The following is a 5,778-nucleotide window of genomic DNA, read 5'->3' on the forward strand; positions in this document are numbered from 1 at the left end:
AAAAAAAAAAATTAGCCGGGCGTGGTGGGGGCGCCTGTAGTCCCAGCTACTTGAGAGGCTGAGGCAGGAGAATGGCGGGAACCCGGGAGGCGGAGCTTGCAGGGAGCCGAGATCGCGCCACTGCACTCCAGCCTGGGCGACAGAGGGAGACTCCGTCTCAAAAAAAAAAAAAAAAAAAAAAAAAAAAAAAAAGAAAAAAAAAAAAAAAAGAGGAAATGCAAAATGCATAGGGACAATGAATCACCTCTCCCCTGCTCAAATGGTATCCATTAAGTGTGCATCAGAAAGGAATTTTTTGTCAGGGCAGCTGCTGTTGTCCAGCCAAAAGAGACACTTGGATTCTTGAAGAAGCCAGCTTGTTTTTTAAAATTAAAAAATCTTATTTCTAAAACTGAAATTAGTTGGCAAGGAGGCATTGAAATTTTATGTGTTTTATAAAACAGTATCAAATGATGATACTGTAGTGAGGAAAGTAGCACACAAATTTATGTAATAATTTGATGAGGGTACTGTTTGAATGTGCTATACTTGCATGAGTCTAAAGAATGTTTCCAATTAAGTACAAAATAGCAAAATGTGGAAACTTAAATTTAGCAGTTGTTCATTGTTGTTATATTACCATCCCAAATAATGTGGAAATATAGTTGGCATTCAGTGATTTTTTTATTGACCAATTGAATGAGTTATTCTGTTCCATGATTCCTACGTCTTGTTCCCCATTAAGTTCTTACACTGCTACAAAGGATATAGTCATAGGCCCTATTGGTTATCCTAGAGTCGACAGGCAGTATAACTTAACAGAAAGAGTGTTGGTGTTGTGTAGAACTGGATTCAAATTCCAATTCTGCCGCAATAACCTTTCCCCACCTATAAAATGAGGGTTAGTACATACATCTCCAGGATTAAATGAGGTCATCTGAGAAGTGTGAGGCACAGTGCCTGGAACATAGTATACATTTAATAAATGTTTGCAACTATTAGCAAGTGTAAAATGTGATGATCCTAATGATGATGGAAAAGACATAGGTTGGTCAGTGTCTACCAAATAAAAGATAACTGTGAGATAGTTATTTTATTGGTGTGATTGCTCTGTAAATGTGGCTAGTTAAGCCTAACAACTGTGATTGTTACCCAGTATCAGATGATCTAGGCGAAAATACTTAATATCTGCCAGTCAGTGTGTGATTAGAGACATTTCTGCACCTAAAGGCTCATATAAACCGATTCAGAAGAAGCAAATAGATAAAATAAGGCTTACCCAGGTAGAAGAGTAAATGAGCTATTTGTTGACATGCTTTAGGGGGCTTGACAAAAGTGTGTAAACAGGTAGGCTGGAGGATAAATTATATGTAATCTATGCCTCTAGCCCAGAAAGGTCAAAAATGTTTGAAAAAATAATTAAGGAACAAAAATACAGGGAAAAAAGTAGCCAAGGGACAGATATTGATATTCATTTTCCTTTTACAACTTTATTAAGGTATAATTTGTGTTCAACAAACTGCACACATTTGAAGTATATAACTCAAGTAGTTTTGACAAATAGATACACCCATGAAACTGCCACTTACAAACCTGAACATTTTCATGACCCTTAAAAGTTTCCATATGTCCTTTTGCAACACACACACACACACACACACACACACACACACCCAAATGCAGGCAACCATTGATCTGCTTTCTGTTAAAATAGATTAGGCTGCATCTCTTAGAATTGTACATAAATGAAATCACACAGTATGTAGTCTTGCATCTGGCTTCTTCCACTCAGCATAATGATTTGAGATTCATCCATGCTGTAACATGTACTAGTAATGCATTTTTATTACCAAATAGTATACAGTTGTATGGCTGTATTACTTTTTTTTTTTTTTTTTTTTGAGATGGAGTCTCGCTCTATAGCTCAGGCTGGAGTGTAGTGGCGTGATCTCGGCTCACTGTAACCTCTGCCTCCTGGGTCCCGGTTGAAGCAATTCTCCTGCCTCAGCCTCCTGAATAGCTGGGATTACAGGCACACATCACCATGCCCATCTAATTTTTGTATTTTTAGTAGAGACGGGGTTTCACCATGTTGGCCAGGCTGTTCTTGAACTCCTGACCTTGTAATCCGCCTGCCTCGGCCTCCCAAAGTGCTGGGATTACAGCTGCGAGCCACTGTGCCCTGCCGATGTATTACATTTTTGTATCTATTCACCTGTTAGTGGACATTTGGATTGGTTCCCAAATTACAACCCACATTTGGCTATTACAGAGAAAGCTGCCATGAACTTTCGTGTACAAGTCTTTGTATGGACATGTATTATCTCTTGGGTAAATATCCAGGAATGAAATAACTATGATGAATAATAGATGTATTTTTAACTTTTTAAGAAGGCATCAAGCTGTTTTCCAAGATGTTTGTACCATTTTACATTCCCAGCAGCAGTAACTGGTGGGAATATGGCTCATTCTCAAAAGATGATCTGAAATTTCAAAAGTAAAAAAGTTATTGAAACATGTAATATGATGGTGGTAATTAGCCTACTCATAGGGTTGGTTGTAAGGATTAAATGTACTAATCCTTAAAAAACATTTAAGCACAGAGGGAGGCACTCAGTATTCATTAGCAATTTTATTGTTATTCTGTTGATCTAACTTCTTTGGTTGTTAACAGTAGTACATTAATGACTAATTTTGATAAAGTAAAATAAACAGACTGTATTTTAAAATCAGAGTCACATATTGTATAAAATATTCATATTCATAAAAATACCTTTAAACAAAATACAAATTTAATTTTTTTTCCAGTAGAAGGGGCAGTGATTACCTGGCATTGTTGTAAAACCAAAGTTAAGCTTGACATTATTGTAGTTATAGTCTTTATTTATTTATTTGAGGTGGAGTCTCACTGTTTCACCCAGGCTGGAGTGCAGTGGCCTGATCTTGGCTTACTGCAGCCTCCACCTCCCGGGTTCAAGCAGTTCTCCTGCCTCAGCCTCCCAAGTAGCTGTGATTACAGGCATGCACCACCATGCCCAGCTAATTTTTTGTATTTTTTGTAGAGATGGGGTTTCACCATGTTGTTCAGGCTGGTATTGAACTCCTCACCTTAGGTGATCTCCCCTCCTTGACCTCCCAAAGTGCTGGGATTACAGGCGTGAGCCATGGCGCCTAGCCTAGTTAGAGTCTTTAACACAGTTTTTGTTGCAGTTACCTCTCAGTGATATAACTTTTTATTATATACTGTAATTAAGAGTGTCAAGATATGAAAAATACACAATCCAGGATTGGTTATAACATTTTTTAAAAAGGTATTTACACTGACTTGTTCTTATTTAATATGTCTTATACAGACACATCACCTTCACTTTGGGATGTGGAATTTGCTAAGTAGTTAGCCACAGAAAATGAACACCCCTTCAGAATGGGTTTGAAGAGCTGATCCACTGGATGAAAGAGGGGAAACTGGGAGTTCCCAATTAATAGTGAAGCAGGTAAGTGTTAATTTCAGGGGTTTATAAAATTCATTGAGATTATTTCTGCCAGATATTCACTTTTAGAGTGTAGATACTTAGATGAATTTCAAAACACTGTGTAGATATCTTCACGGTGTCCTAAAGAGAGTAAGTTGCAGCAGAATGCATGCAATATAATAGAATTTTATAAAATTCGAAAACCAAATTTTGAATATACTTTGTTAGCTCTAAAGGTGATAAAACTATAAAGAAAATGATCAACATAACACAGTATTTCAGGAAGGCAGAGTAATTGAGGAGGGACACCCAGGGGCTTCGACAGTACTATCATTCTGTTCCTCAAGTTGGACGGCAGGTTCACAGGTGGTCATTTCATCATGCTTTTACGTTGTTATATGTTGCATATATTATAGTATATGTTAGCTATATTATAATTATACATTATATTTTGTTTGTAACAGTGTTTCATAATATTTTAAGGAATGAATGGAAATGGCACATAACGAAGATACGCAGTGCCCAGCCATCAGTAGAGTCCCAGCATTATCAGATTCCAGGATAATTCCTATACAAAAACAAGCAAACAAAGGACATCTTATCTAGAATGCAAAGACCATTTATATTCTAATAAACTGAGACATTCAAATAGGAAATCCCTCTTTTAAGGATGGCATTTTTTATATGCTTGGAAGTGTTTTGAAGCAGAAATTGGTTGTGAATAAGTCTTCTTCTCCTTATTGATAGCAAAGTATAAGCTTGCTTCTAATGTCACTATTATCCCTGCCAATAAATGTAAATTCCTGGAGGTAGTGTTGCTTATGAACTCACTTACTTGCTTATTATTAATACCGGGTGCATTTACCCTCTTAGGGGATGACCATGGGTATTTTAAAAGATAAGAAATTTGCTGAGAATTCCTTAAATTTTTCTGATTTTTACTAGCCAGTGAGGACATTGTCCCTTTTTTGCAGGTAGCTTTGAAAGATGGTGATACCTCCACAGTTGAGACCATGTTGTTAAAACATCCTTCATTTAATTATATACACATTTGGTTCTAAAGAATGTATTATCCTTAGATTCTTGGTTCTAAAGAATGTATTATCTTAAGATTATTACTATTCTTAAAATTGCTGTAAAACTTGCTGAGGTAATCAGTTTTAAATTCTGTAAAAACAGATAACAAAACCCTCGTAATCCTAAAGGTGGTTTTAAAGTTCATGCATTTACACATGTATGCAAATTGGCTATTAAACTGGGAAAATTTTATTCTAAGTAACCAAATCTTAAGGAGCTAAAGCAAGCTTGCTTTATGAAATATACTAATTCAAGGACTAAGCAATTTCTGAAAACAGACTGATTTACTGTGCTGCTTAGTATTTCCTCAAAGTAGAATACATGTGATGGTGGCAGAGGGAGGAAGTAACTCATACTAGGAAGAACAAACAGCTGCTGGAATATGCTTGTGGTTTAGAGCTTCTTTTAAAAATCCTGTCAGCTGCAAAAGAAAGGAAGGCCTAATATTTTCCACGATGTCAGTAACATCTTTATGAAGATGCTTCTTTTGAATGTGGTACAGAAAGTTGGAAAACACTTAGGCGTGGTATCGGGCATAGTGCCCCTTAGGGAGCACTTCATATACAGACGGTCTGGGACTTAGGATGGTTTGACTCAGAATTTTTTGACTTTATGATGGTTCCAAAGGCGATGCACATTCAGGAGAAACTGAACTTTTAGTTCCCATACAACTATCTTGTTTTTCACATTCAGGACATTGTTCCCATAAATTACATGAGTTATTCAACCGTTTATAATAAAACAGGATTTGTATTAGATGATTTTGCCCAAATGGAGGTTAATGTAAGTGTTCTGAGTACATTGAGGTAGGCTAGTCTAAGCTCTGATGCTCAGTAGGTTAGGGTGTATTAAAGGCATTTTGACTTACAGTATCCTTCCAATAAACTCATTGTAAGTCAAGAAGCACTTGTAGAGATCTACCTTTACCAATTTCAACTGTGACAAATTTAATGTTCCTGTATTGCTTTTAAATTGGAGAGCAGCAACAGGTCTGAAATGAATACTGCAGTTAGCTTTGTGTTCTTCGCTATTTATTGAACAGTTCAGAGGGCAAGGAAGCAAAGAGAAGCGCTCTGAGTATGTCTTTGCTTGCCAGCTCCTGAATTGTTAACAGTTCTATAATGGCCTTCCTGTACTTTTCTCTCATTTTTTCTGTTCTCTTCCCTTTTTTTGACCCTGTCTCAAAAAAAATCAAATAAAAATATCCCTTGGGAATATGTAATGTTTGTATATGGAAGCCCTCAATGCC

The 5,778-nt window shown here is 36.7% G+C and overlaps 1 long non-coding RNA gene across 1 annotated transcript in view; it reads left to right on the forward strand.

The window, feature by feature from the left end:
* Nucleotides 1-3,811, forward strand: part of LOC108519348 (uncharacterized) — a 16,225-nt gene extending 12,414 nt beyond the window's left edge. Inside the window, exon 5 of the long non-coding RNA XR_001882610.1 lies at nt 3,333-3,811. This is a non-coding gene — a long non-coding RNA (uncharacterized LOC108519348). The remainder of the gene's footprint in view (nt 1-3,332) is intronic.
* Nucleotides 3,812-5,778: the final 1,967 nt, after the last annotated feature.

The sequence above is a fragment of the Rhinopithecus bieti genome, unplaced genomic scaffold (assembly GCF_001698545.2).
Source record: "Rhinopithecus bieti isolate Rb0 unplaced genomic scaffold, ASM169854v2 scaffold_48477, whole genome shotgun sequence".
NCBI classification, from domain to species: Eukaryota; Metazoa; Chordata; class Mammalia; order Primates; family Cercopithecidae; genus Rhinopithecus; species Rhinopithecus bieti.